The sequence below is a fragment of the Podarcis melisellensis genome (assembly GCF_964234715.1).
Source record: "Podarcis melisellensis genome assembly, chromosome: 12".
NCBI lineage: Eukaryota > Metazoa > Chordata > Lepidosauria > Squamata > Lacertidae > Podarcis > Podarcis melisellensis.
In genome coordinates this window covers 41960388-41974469 of record NC_138544.1, presented here as the reverse complement: position 1 = coordinate 41974469, position 14082 = coordinate 41960388, and the positions used below count along the sequence as shown (strand labels likewise).

The 14082-nt window shown below is 45.1% G+C and overlaps 1 long non-coding RNA gene across 1 annotated transcript; it reads left to right on the top strand.

Moving 5' to 3' along the window:
• Nucleotides 1-10637: 10637 nt before the first annotated feature.
• LOC309380865 lies at nucleotides 10638-13866 on the top strand. Its single transcript, XR_014173164.1, has 3 exons — nucleotides 10638-10810; nucleotides 11995-12100; nucleotides 12692-13866. It is a non-coding gene; the product is annotated as an uncharacterized lncRNA (long non-coding RNA).
• Nucleotides 13867-14082: the final 216 nt, after the last annotated feature.

The following is a 14082-nucleotide window of genomic DNA, read 5'->3' as shown; positions in this document are numbered from 1 at the left end:
GAGTACTTCCTTCCCCATCCCCTGCTTTGCCCAGTCTGTCCCAGTCCTGTTTACACCCCCCCGCTAGGATCTTCCTCCTCCCTGTCGACCTGCCAGTTCATGAGTGACTTACTGTATTTTTCCGTGTATAAGACAATGCTTTTTGCTATTAAAAATAGGCAAAAATTGGGTGTCATCTTATATACAGATAGTGACTCGGGGGGGGGAGGGCATGTGATAAATTGCAGCAGCAAGCAGGAGATTGGCAGCGGTGACTGAGCAGGTGATTGGTGGCTGTGGCAAGGCCTGCTGGTGATTGTCTGTGGCTGCGGCAATTGGGCAGGCGATTGGCAGCTGTGGCAAGTTGGTGGGGGTGAGTGGGCAGACAGTTGGCTGCAGCGGGGTGTGCGATCGGCAGTGGCCGTGGCAAGAGATTGGCAGTAGTGGGCAAGTGGGTGAGTGATTGCCAGAAGTGACCTCCCCCTCAAAAAACTAAACAACTTAATTTCTTAATTTTGGGTTTAAAAATATAGGGAGCATCTTATACATGGGGGTGTCTTATACACAGAAAAATGTGGTAGGTAAAATCAATAACAAAAGGCTAGTCCCTACCCAGAGTTTTATAGTCTAGATCATACCACACAAAAGGTAATTGGGATGAGAAGGGAAAATAAAAACGAGCGAACTCAGGCAGCCATTCTTGAAGTTAAGTACAGTGGTACCTTGGGTTAAGTACTTAATTCGTTCCGGAGGTCTGTTCTTAACCTGAAACTGTTCTTAACCTGAAGCACCACTTTAGCTAATGGGGCCTCCCGCTGCTGCCACGCTGCCGGAGCACAATTTCTGTTCTCATCCTGAAGCAAAGTTCTTAACCTGAAGCACTATTTCTGGGTTAGCGGAGTCTGTAACCTGAAGCGTATGTAACCTGAGGTACCACTGTATTTCTTATATTGACCAGTTCAAATTGAGGCAGTTGAAGGAGTGTAGGAGCCCAATGGAGCCCGTCTTTTAGCAGAGCTAATGAAATTTCCCTAAGATCCGTATTGTACATGTTAGCCAAAGTGCCTCAAGAGGCATCGGGCATGTTTTATTGATTATAATAACTTATCTGGAAGCAGGTCTTTGTAACCATAGAAACAGAATTTTCTTTAATGCTGGCAGCATCTTTGGGGAAAGTAGCCAAAGAAGGAGCAAGCTGACTAAATTATTTAAGAACTAAAAAGCATTTCTTTCGTGGCCGCCTCTCTTCTAATTGGAGACGGTAAATAATGGATGGGAACAAAACACTGAGCCTTGCAAACTGCTAAACTTTCTCCAAAAGACCTTGAAAGTCCCTCAGTTGTGCTAGATCTTTAGAATACTATCTCTAGGCTACAGCTGAAGCCTGTAGTCAAGGTGAGCAGAGGTGTCCAGTTCCCTTCCCTTTTGGGATACGGCTGCAGTACCCGTAATGATAGCATGGCAGATAAGAAAAAAAAAGCAACTGAGGCTTTTCCTGGCATGCTAATGCTATGACAGGGAAAAGTTTGAGATGCTCGATTCTCTCCAACCGCTTAAGATTTTTTATTACAAACATTCTATAGATTTTATTAGATCAATAAGTTTGAGGTGCGCTTGCTGTGCTGGCCAAATGTGGCTGAGGGGGAAATTGGTTGCTGCAGCAGTTTAAATTCTAATCATGTCAAGTCTGCTGTAGTTGAATCTGCTGTCCTTTGGACAACCTCTACTCTCTCAGAAGCCACTGCAGTATCAGGGGTGGAATTGCAGGCCCAAAGACCTTGCTTTAAGACAAATGCAAATGCAAAATTGTTCAAAGTCAGGAACCCCAGAACTGCCCTCCCCCCCCAGTGGAGGGCTGCTTACTAGGGTCTGGGAAGGTTGTGGGAGGGCCCTGGGAATTGTGACCTTCCCAGACCCCCAGTAAGCAAGGCAGTGCCTTCCTTACCGGCTTCTGGGACACTCACAGAGCCCTTGCACCTCTTTCCTAGAGGCTGGTAAGGAAGGCGCCACTGGGCTTTTGGGAAGGTGGTTCAAGGGGTCTGGGACACTGCCAGATGAAATGATTAGAACATTGAATTCCACCCCAAGTATGTCAGTGCATATTGATGTCTTAGGAAAATGTTCAGTCAATATTCCTGCTATTTGGAAAACTCTTACTAAGTGGACATTCTAAATAAATGTATTGTACTTCAAACCATGGGAATACACCCCCCCCCCCAGATTGCTGATACATCCCATTGTGTGTGGGTGGTACTGTTTTGGCCACATGAGTACTGGCACTCTGAGAACTTACATATATAAAGATATTTGTGTCAGCCATTGCATTTTTATTTGCTGAAACATTGGGATGTGCTAGTTTCTGCACAAAGATGGCAGGTCACATCAGTGGCGTAGCGTGGGGGGTGCAGGGGGGGCCGGCTGCACCGGGCGCAACATCTGGGGGTTAGGGTTAGGGGGCGCAAATCCACAGGTTAGGGGGCGCAAATCCACGGGTTAGGGGGCGCAAATTACTTGCCTTACCCCGGGTGCTGACAACCCACGCTACGCCACTGGGTCACATTTTTTTCTCACTCTGCATTGAGTTTACACTACATCGTCAATGCATAGCAAACATCCTTTCCAGACACAACTAGCGTAACACATTTCAGCTGCTTGTTAGTTTCAGGCTTTCTGTATCCCGCCACATTGATTTCTCTCTCTGTGTGTGGTTAAATGACAAAATCAAATGAGCCACTGTGCCCTGCATGGTGACTGAAGGCCAGTCCTGCTGCCCCAACAGCATCACCCCTTGAAGGGAATGAGCACAATGGAATATAGTGGAACAGCCACTCAGGCATGTTAATCTTTGCATCAGGTCACTGAATGGAAACAAGGCAAGCATTGTTCCTCTAGGGGACAAGAGGAGCTTGGAGAGAAATGCAAGGAATAAAGATCAAAACCAAATCATGCCCACTTGGGAGAGGTGGCAGAAAGGAAAATAGCATGCATTTTTCTGTGTGGTTTTTTTAAATATAAAAAAATCATCCTGAGGGTTGTACAGCTCTTGCACTACGGTACTGGAATGTATTACTGGAGCGCATAAACAGCCATTCATTCATATTTTCTGTTTCCATTTGCAGAAGTGAGCAGCTGCTCATCAATGCCTCTTGGCATTGTCTGGAGGAATTAGCTATGCGCTAATTCACACTGCTAAGGAGTTAACAATTAACTGCATGGCTGCTGCTTTACTACTAATTCACCATGTGCAAGTTTAGTGCTGCGGCACATTGGAACATGTGGTATGTAGCTTAGTGAACTAGCATTCAGGGCAATATTGATTATGAACTTGAGGTTCCCTGTATTAAAGGGTATGATTTGCTTCCTTGATTTTCTGTCTGACACAGTGGCACCAGCCTAGGGTGGGTCTGCATATGTGTGCCTTTTTAAAAATGCTAATAGAGATGATGGTCAGAATAACCTTTAATTGCTGCTGTCAGAGATTAGATAAAGAACGTACTTTGACCCAGTATTGCTAGTTCAGCTACCTTGTAGGCAGGATGTTTCTCCCACATCAATATGCTGAAATTGATAGTACACTCCTGTGTATATCTGCTCATAAGTGTGTATAAGTCTGTGGCCTACGTGACAAATAGGTGAAAAATGCAACTTCTGCACTTTCATTGTAAAGTATTCTAATTTTCAAGGTACATTTCCAAAAGAAGTATGATGGAAGGTGTGAGTAGGGTGTTGGAAGGAGGTGAGGTTTATTGCTAGAAAAGGAAAAGAACAACAAAAGTTGGTGTGAATTCTTCCCAAAAGCCCAGAATATGCTTTCTTCTATACATGTGCTATTAAATCAGTAATATTTTGGTTGGGAAACCTTAACACCTGTCCACAAATTATTCTATTCTGGCTAATCTCTGGTCCTCTTAATGTTGCTGAACTCCAGCTCCCACCAGCCCCCAGACAGCATAGATAATGGTCAGGGATGAAGTGCCTTTAACAACGCAAAACTTAGGACATCTGACCATAGACTTGTGGCAACTAAAATATAATGGTCACCTATATGCACGACACCTTCCTGTCTTAAAATCAACACAAGGAGACACCAACAGAAGTGGAAGGAGGCAGGAGTAAAAGGGGCAGCAGTATGTAATTATTTCAGCTTACAGATAGCCTGTTGTAACTAAGCCAAAGGATGTTTCCTTGTGCCAGAAGCTTTCACAAAAACACATCTCTTGATTCATGGGTAGGCAAACTAAGGCCCCAGGGCCGGATCCGGCCCAATCGCCTTCTAAATCCGGCCCACGGACAGTCAGGGAATCAGTGTGTTTTTACATGAGTAGAATGTGTGCTTTGATTTAAAATGCATCTCTGGGTTATTTGTGGGACATAGGATTTTGTTCATTTTCCCCCAAAAATATAGTCCACCCCCCCCCCAAAGTCTGAGGGACAGTAGACCGGCCCCCTGCTGAAAAAGTTTGCTGACCCCTGACTTGATTTGTAAGCACAGCCATGCAAAACTAAAACAAACCATAGCAGCCAAATATCTGGTCTTACCCATTTTTTTAAAAAAAAAACTTTCATAGTTTGTGTTATATCCCTGTGGGGTCAGCTTGTTGATATTATTTATTAAATTTGTATATACTTGCAGGTCTCAGAGTTTGGTGATGATTCTGCAAGGTAGATTGACATTTTTCATGGAATTGGCTAGGTAATCTTAAAGCCTCTGAGCGTAAAGCACATTCTTTGTAAACTTAAACCAACCCCCCCCCCCCACATTGGGCTGGATCAAACCAAGTTGCACTGGGGTCCCATTGAAGTCATTGTGAAACATTTGCTGTGTGACTAACCCTCTGCTGCATAGGTGCCGACTCCATGGGGCCTGAGGGGGCCCGAGCCCCCTCAAAAATTCGTTTGGGGGGGCTCCGCCCCCCCAATAATTTAAGAAAATTATTACCGTAAATTTCACTCTGTGCGTGTTATTGAGCGAATGTGTGGTCCCTGGAGCTGACTCGCCGGAGCGCAGGGGCAAAAATCAGGCAAAAATAAGATCGGGCAGTCGGGCGGAGGGAAGGCAGAAGCTGCTGCTTTCCTGCATTCTGCCTCAGGGTCTTACTGCCCACCCGCTTCTGTTGCTGCGTTTGCTCAAACTCAACAAAGAGCAGGGAATCCCCTGCCCTCCTGGCAAGCAGAGGGTTAAGGAAAGGATCGAGTCCTTCCTTCTAATTCTTTCCTAGTCACACTACGTGCAGGCTCCAGCCCACCACCTCCTTCTCTAGGGACTCGCAGGCAGCCGAAAAACATGCAGGTGGGAGAGAGAGAGGGCTGGCTTGGGGGGGGGGGGACTTTTGCCTTCCTTTCCTCCCCCCCCACCCCGTTAAACTCCTCCCCTGCATTCTTAGCCAGCTGCTTCTCTGCACACCCCTCTTGTGCTTCTTGTCCCTTCTGTGTTTTTCCTTCCCTCCCCATTTAAAACGTGGTGACAAAGCACGGATCCACATGGATCCTCAGGATTTTTGCATTGGGTCACCCCGAATTCACCATCAGATCACATTACATGTCCATGGCTACAGTCTGTACCAAAAAAATCACGCACCCACTGTTGCCTGGGGCTGCAATGGTGCAAAAACATGGTTACAAAGCATGGATCCACAGGATCTTTGCACTGGGTCACCCCAAATTCACCATCAGATCACATAGCATGTCCATGGCTACAGCCTGCACCAAAAAAATCACGCACCCACTGTGGCCTGTGGCCACAATGGTGCAAAAACATGGTTACAAAGCACGGATCCACATGGATCCTCAGGATTTTTGCATTGGGTCACCCCAAATTCACCATCAGATCACATTACATGTCCATGGCTACAGTCTGTACCAAAAAAATCACGCACCCACTGTTGCCTGGGGCTGCAATGGTGCAAAAACATGGTTACAAAGCATGGATCCACAGGATCTTTGCACTGGGTCACCCCAAATTCACCATCAGATCACATAGCATGTCCATGGCTACAGCCTGCACCAAAAAAATCACGCACCCACTGTTGCCTAGGGTCACAGTGGTGCAAAAACGTGGTTACAAAGCATGGATCCACATGGATCCTCAGGATTTTTGCATTGGGCTACTCCAAACTCACCAAACTGTTTATGTTTTGTTTCTTTTTTCAAAGCCAAAAAGTGTTTCAGGCTTGTCGAGTTTCCCGGAGTGTGGAGTTATAGAGAATCGAGTTTTCGGGGTTCTAATGTTGATCATATGACTCTAAAATACTTTTAAAAAACTTTAAAACTCACTAATTTTCATCTAAAATTTAGAAAACTTCCGGGGCAGGACCCCGGTATGGGCCCCCCCAATATTTTTTATAAGTCGGCGCCCCTGCTCTGCTGGACTCTTAGAATTGTAGAGTTGGAAGTGCTCCGAATTTAAAAATGACATAGTATGAAAATTGCTTAACTACAAATAAGTGTGCTTGTAATAGGAGCTTTAATGTACCTGGTTTCAGCAGACAAAGTATGAACATGCAGTAAAACTGGAAGCATACTCTTGGCCTGAAATTTTTGGCTTGCTCTTAATTTGTATTGTATTTTAAAATCCCACCACATGGGGGAGCAGTTCATAAGTAACAAGATCTGACTAGCTTGGCAGGGAGTGGGATGTCCTGCTATTGGCTTATTCTGTGCTGTGCAAAACTACAGTTCTGCAGACTCTTGAAATTCTACTTCAGCTTTGCACTGGATTGCCATGGGCTATCCTGTGGATTCTCTGTTGCATGTAATGATGAATACTTTGTGCTCATTGACTGTATAGCCACATCTTGAACTAACTAGGGACCAACTTGCAATCAGTCTTTAAAACTAGCAAAACTAGCATTCAAACCATAAAATTGAAAAGTGGCACATTTGATTTAATAGATTCTTATGTTCCTGTGTGTAGTGATTCAATAGCATGTGAATATGTGTTTGTGACAGGGACGCGGGTGGTGCTGTAGTCTAAACCATAGAGCCTAGGGCTTGCCGATCAGAAGGTTGGCGGTTCGAATCCCCGTGACGAGGTGAGCTCCCATTGCTCGGTCCCTGCTCCTGCCCACCTAGCAGTTCGAAAGCATGTCACGTGCAAGTCGATAAATAGGTACCGCTCCGGCAGGAAGGTAAACTGTGTTTCTGTGCGCTGCTCTGGTTCACCAGAAGCGGCTTAGTCATGCTGGCCACATGACCCGGAAGCTGTATGCCTGCTCCCTCGGCCAGTAAAGCGAGATGAGCGCTGCAACCCTAGAGTCATCCATGACTGGACCTAACGGTCAGGAGTTTACCTGTAAGAGGGGCTGTGAATAAGTGTCTGTACAATACGCCTATGTGTGACAAGGGGGAAGAAGAAGAGTTTTGGATTTGATATCCTGCTTTATCATTACCCGAAGGAGCCTCAAAGCGGCTAACATTCTCCTTTCCCTTCCTCCCCCACAACAAACACTCTGTGAGGTGAGTGGGGCTGAGAGACTTCAGAGAAGTGTGACTAGCCCAAGGTCACCCAGCAGCTGCATGTAGAGGAGCGGAGACACAAACCCGGTTCACCAGATTACGAGTCTACCGCTCTTAACCACTACACCACGCTGGCTCTCCCACCACACTGGGAAAGTGTTTGTGCAGCCTATACTTACTTTATTTAGGAAGACTAGATTTTGTCGTCTCAGCTGTCTATAGATAAGCGAAGGAATGCATATTAGGAAATTAAGACAGATGAATGGATAAAACTTCGTTTACAATGGAGCTCTGAGGGTATACTTAGTGCTGCATTCAGAATACCTTCTGAATGCCAACATGAAAACATGAAAATAGAGATTTAAAGGCCAGAGCATCTCAATCCTGCATGCTTGCCTGCATCTCCTGCCTCCGTGCCTACACAAGGACGAATGATATTTTCTGTGAAGTTCATTATTATTGGTTTGCTCAGGGGCATGAAAAAAATTGCAACCCTCTTTACATATTTAGATCTGTTTTTCCTTCACAGATAGTGATCTCAAGGGGAGAGATGGTTGTGATGGTTGCAGCAAGCTAAATGCCACGTGGCTTTTGCCTAGGTAGGGTGTTTTTCCTTCCCAATGCAAACATTGTTCTAAGAATGCCCAATTAGGGTACTTTCTGCTTGAGTGGGGTTTTGAGGTTTCCTGCATCAAAGCCCAACATCCTTCTCTGTTGCACTGCACTAAATGCCTTCCATAGTGGTCGTTTTCAATCACTTACACCCACCTGTTGCTGTACTAGATGCCATACGAAAGCTAGGAAACGTTGCCCTACCTGCAGGCATAGAATTTAGTAAATACAACACACAAGGAAAAGCAGTTTGGGGAAGGGGGAAGAAAGGAGATTATGCAACAAAAAAAAAAATCAAATGCATGATGCAATAGTATGGCTGCAGTGTTTCCAAAGGAACATGCTTCTGTAAAATTTGACTGACTCAGCAATCACTGTATCCTACCCTTTTTGCAGCACAACTTGCAGGGTAAGGGGTCACTAGGTTACACCGACACAGCTATAGCTGGTCAAAGATATGTGCTTAGTGTTCATTTAGCCACAAAAATAAAAAGTTCATTAGGTAGCACTTGGGGACACATAATTCTTAGTTTTTATACTGGTTTTCTTTGTGTATACAGCAGTGGCGTAGCGTGGGGCGGGGGGGGGGCGGCCGCACCGGGCGCAACATCTGGGGGGGGGCGCTCACACTCGCAGCTCTCTGCCCCCTGCTAAAATCCATGGGTTAGGGGGCGCAAATTACTTGCCTTGCCTCGGGTGCTGACAACCCACGCTACGCCACTGGTATACAGTATATGTTATCTTGGTAATCCTTCTAACACCCTTGTAAGATAGTGTGTTACAGTGTGCTAACTAACTGTTCATCCTTGAATATATGGCACACCCATGCCTCTATATTTTTCTTTACTTTGGAGAAAGAGAGACTCTCTTTTGAGGCTGAGTGAGAGAGAGTGTCTTGCCTGGTACATTCATGTCTGAGCTTAAATTTGAGTCATGGGCTTCACAGCTGACACTGTGCTACATGACCCTAAGATGTTTACTCAAAAACATCCCATTGCATTGAATGGAAATACTCTCAAAGAAGCATGTTTAGGCTTCCAGACATGCAGTGCAACCATCACCATACCTACTGAGTTCAGTGGTGTTTACTCCCGTGTAAGTGTGGTTAGGAATGCAGCCTTAGTCATCGCTCTGCATCTGCTCATGTACTTGGTACCATTTTATATATCAATCAACCTCTGATTGCCGTTCCCTCAAGTTCTGCTACGTAACTGGAGAATATGCACAGTTCAGATATACATACATCTAGTCTCAATGCAGCCTTTTTGCTGGACAGATTCAGGTTATATGTGATTTTGTTGTCCAAAAAGAAAAAAATGGAAAGGAGATAAATGCAGATTAGAGAGCACAATTTCTATTTCAGCATAAATCCATAGTTATTTAGATGTCCTGTTTCTCGCTCTCTCTGTCTCCTCATATTTGTTCCACAGTCTCAGATAATGTGTAGCTCAAATGAGGTTACCCTTGACCATTTGACAGCTGCACAAAAGTTGAGTAAGAGGTTACACAAAAGGAAAGGAACACTGAAGGGGAGAGTTCATCTTGGTTTAAAATGGTTTCAGGCAAGAATGCTAGTGCTCTCTCACTGTGAGCGGGAGATGTAGATTGTGCTTCAGGTGGAAGATTGTGGGGTGCCATCATCAATTAGGAAACTGTCAATTCCTTAACTTATTTTCATCATCTGGATTTTCCTCCTCTCGCACAAAAATGCATTGATTTATAAGTCCTTGAGAGTCCTAAAGACAAGTTAGAGTAAGCTATCTAATCAGGATGTTGATGGTTCACAAGGTATTAACTGTGGGTATAGCCTAAACCACTGTTGTCTCCCCCAGAGCAGCAAGAGCACTCATGTGCTATAGGATTCCCCCCCCCCCAGGGCAAAGGCTTGTGCATATTCCAGGGCAGGCACCTTTGCAAGCCTTTCTACATCATCCCTTCCCACTCATGACGAAGCTGTGTACAGGCCCAGGGACAAAAGGGAAGTAATTTTAATTGCACAAGGGATCACAAGGAACTCCAGGGAATGGGGAAATTATTTCCACAAGCTGTTTGAGTCAGGGAGGTGCATGTGCTTTTGACAGATGGCATGGCTGTGATTCATAAGGAATGCTCTCCTGCCCTCTGGTGCAATGTCCATCCAAAACAAATGCACCTGACAGTGGGATTGTTCTTTGGATCTGCTCGGTCACAATGTGCATACTTGTCACCCTTTGTACAGCAAAACTATTTGGGCTGTGTTGTAAGAGCTGGGCCGGCCTCTAGGATTGTTTTGCTTTGCTTTACAGTACCTTGACGTATAAAAGTGCTGCTACTTGGCTGTTTCTCAACTGTTCTGGAGGCTTGACCACTTTGCTAGGTCTGGGGTCCTTCATTGCCTTCCACCAAGGAATGAGACTGTTTTCTGCTTGGGGGTATTCTACAGCCTGATTGGCATAGGTGGCATGTATGGGGTGCGAAACGGACTTGTGCATTGGGGTGTCACATCCTTTAAAAACGGATTTGATCTCCAATTCTATTACTTAGCTTCAAGCCTCTTTCTATTTATGTCCTGTTTTGTCTACAGGACTCTGATCACATACATTGTCTTTGTCTTTGTCATCATTATTGCTGTCTTCTTTCCGTAATTACCTCAAGTGCTTTAAACAAGACACCCTGGATGCCTCCCATCCAGACACTAACACTCCCAGGTCATTCTTTCAGTGCCTTCTCTATTTAGGCACAGGTTCAGTCATTGAAGGGAAACCATACTTCCTCATGGGGTTTGGTAAGTGATGATTAACTTCAAAGCATGAATATTTTGCTGTTACTCTTCAAACATTCATTTATTTACATGCCCCCTTTTCTACAGTGAACTGTGCCCAAAGCAGCTTACAATAAACATTCAAGATACAGAGCACTGAGATGGAGGAGAGTCGATGTACAAATCAGTAAAACCAAAATGACAAAAAAAACCACAACAACCCCAAACCCCACAAATTTAGCAAACGTAGAATAAATTCAGTGTTGTAAAGGGAACCAGACTTCAATAAAAAGCAAAGCGAAAGTTAACCGACATTGAAGTACCAGATTCTGGTATGACTGCACTCCAAGGAGCCTCAGTCACCTGGCTTAAGTTCAGTTCAGCAGGCTAGATGGCATTCAGCTGACTCTCACATGGCTGCTGCAGGGGATGATGAGAGCAGCAGAAAGGAAATGCTGGGGACGGCAGTGATGGGAAGGCCTCTTCGCCTGCCGCTGGGAAATTCCACCTGCTGGGGCAGGTCTTACTGCACAAGGACATCTCGCTAGGTTGGGTGACATACAGCAAGCACCTACATCTCTCCCCCAGAGGAGACCAGGAGCAGCAAAAGGGAAATGTCCTTGGAGGGCAATGATGGTAAGTCATCTTCCCCAGCCACCTAGCAGAGCCTGTGCTTTGAATGCAAGAGGCTTCAGCCTTAAATCCCTGGCTGTATCTTCAAGTATGACTGAGAGAATCCTTGCCTTTGGAAAGAGCCACTGACCGTTAGTGTCAACATTACTGAGCTGGATGGACCAATGGCAAGGCAGATTCCTATGTTCCTGTGTGTATTGATTTAGTAGCATGTGAATATGTGTTTGTGAGAAATCCAGTTCATTCATTTCTAAGCCCTTGTCCCTGTTGAATCTAAGCAATGTTCTTAACATTCCCTTTGGCCAGGGGCATAGGAGCCAAGGCCTGAGGTCCCTTTGCACGCCCACCACCAATAAAATATTTGAGGGGGCCGCTCCCCAAGTTTATGGGCATTGACATGTCTTATGATTGAACATGTAGGGTGAGGCTTACCTGCCCCCCCATATTTTATTCAAGTTGGCACCTCTGGCCAGGGTGGGGAACCTTAGGCCTAGAAGCCAAATGTGGCCCTCTGGGCCCCTCTGTGGGGACCTTGGAAATCTCTCCAGGCCATTCTCTTACTGACCTTGCTTAAGTGTTTTTGCCTGTCTGGAATGTGTCCTTGAACTCTGATGATGTCTTTAGCTTGCCTGGATATTAGACAAGAAAGGGTTGTGAATATGTGCAGCCTCCTGTGCAAAGGTAAAATTAACATTTGTTACACCACTGGCATGTGGCCCTCAGAAGGTTGTGCAGACTGCAATGTGGCCCTCCATCTGAAAATGTCCCCCTCCCTCCTATCTTAGGCAAGGCAGCTGCCCTTTAGTCCAACAATCCTTGCATACTCCATATCAAATCTAGGGGCTGAGAAATCCCCCTTAGCTACTCAAAGAGATGAGTTTTGATAGTCCCAAGTCACCTTCAGCTGTACATTTGCTGGTTTGCTGAAAGGGAATTAGGTGATTAGAATTACAGTGCCGGCATGGAATTGTTCACTGGGGTATTTCTGAGTTCATTGAGGGAGTGAACTATTTAGAAGAGTCTACTATGGCAACGCATTATCTGTGTATTGCTACATCTATTATAACTGCCTCATAATTTCATCTGATAGTGGCCGCTTCCTGTATTCCTGAGCATTAGTAAAATAATTTTTTACAAATTGCTGGCAAAAATCCATCTCGGGTGTGTTCTACCATTTGGAAATTGCCGCAAGCAGCTATTGACCTACAGTGTAGCACTAGATTGGTGTACAGTAAATGCCGCTCAATAATTCCACTGCCTGGCTAATTCCAGGGCATCATGACTTGCCTGCTTCTGAAAGGCTCGTGGTGGATGAAGAAGTCTGAACTGGCCCTGTGGTGTTGTGTGCTCTGGTTTTGTTCCAAACTCTTAGCGGGGATAACAAGAACCTCCTGGGCACAGCTGCTTGTCATTCTTCTCATATTTGACTGAAGCTCTGTTGGCACATTTCTGGTTCATCGACTCAAGAAAGTCATGTGTCTTGTCTTTGTGGTCCATGTTTAATGGGGGCAGGTATTCCACTCTGGGGAAGGACACGAGGATGCGTCACATGGCCTGCTTTAAACACCCCAAGCTGGCCACTGCTTTTGGAGGACCTGGCCCAGTGTTGAAGTAAGATTCAGCAGCCAATGGGGCTGATTTTTGTATGTGGCTCTGCGGAGGGGAACATCTTGAACGTTGCCTCAGGCCAGCCCTGATGCAAGAACAGGGCTCTTCTGTAGAGAATATGGAGGAGGGGCTGATTGATAGCATACTATTGCTGTCCTGCTGTTGATGTTTTGTTGCGTTCTTCATTGTTGTGCTGTGTTTTTAGAGGGGAGGGGGACTTTGCATTTGCATTGGTTTTACTATGAATTGAGGGGCAGCTCGTTTGTGGATCTTAAGATGAAAGAGTGGGATAGAATTGTTTTAAATAATGACAGTCCAAAGGGTGTATGTTTGTTCTCTTATGGGTATAATACAGAAACAGGAAGAAAGGCTAAAGGACAGAAAAGACATGGCTCTCACCTTGCAAATCTGCAGATAAGGCTGGCAAAATGCTAAAACCACAAGCCACTTGGAAGAGGAAGCAAAACATGACACCTCCTCACAATGTGATTGTCATTCAGCCCCAAGTCATATAAATGCTTGTGTGTCCCTTTATAATCCTTGGCTACAGGGCGGCTTCAGTCCTCAAAACCTGATGTCAGAGCCTCTAACAAACCAGTTGTGCTAACAGCTGCAAGATTTGAGGAGCACATTAAATCCCTTTTTAATAAGCTCCTTATTAAAGTGCAAACATATTACTTATTCTTTCTGATGTAATGGATGTTTTATTCCTAGTGGATTTTGCAACCAGCCCTAGCAACACTTATGTTTTTCTCTCTTCTGCTTTTTTTGTGTGGACTGGGTCAGAGGGGTTTTGTTTATTTTTGTTTATTATTATTTTTGCCCCTGAACAAAAATGCTCAAGCACTTATCTCATTGCCTTGTTTTCCTTCCTTGAGATCAGAAGAAAGTTATCTCATTTATGCATGTGCCCAGGGCCTTGGAATTAAAAAGAAGTTTTTGTTGTCTCTGAGAGAGCTGCCATCATCCATTTCCAGGGTTATTCAATAAGTGTGTGGATATATTAATCCCCCACAGGCATACACTGAAGCATCCAAGACATGGGCCTCATTATT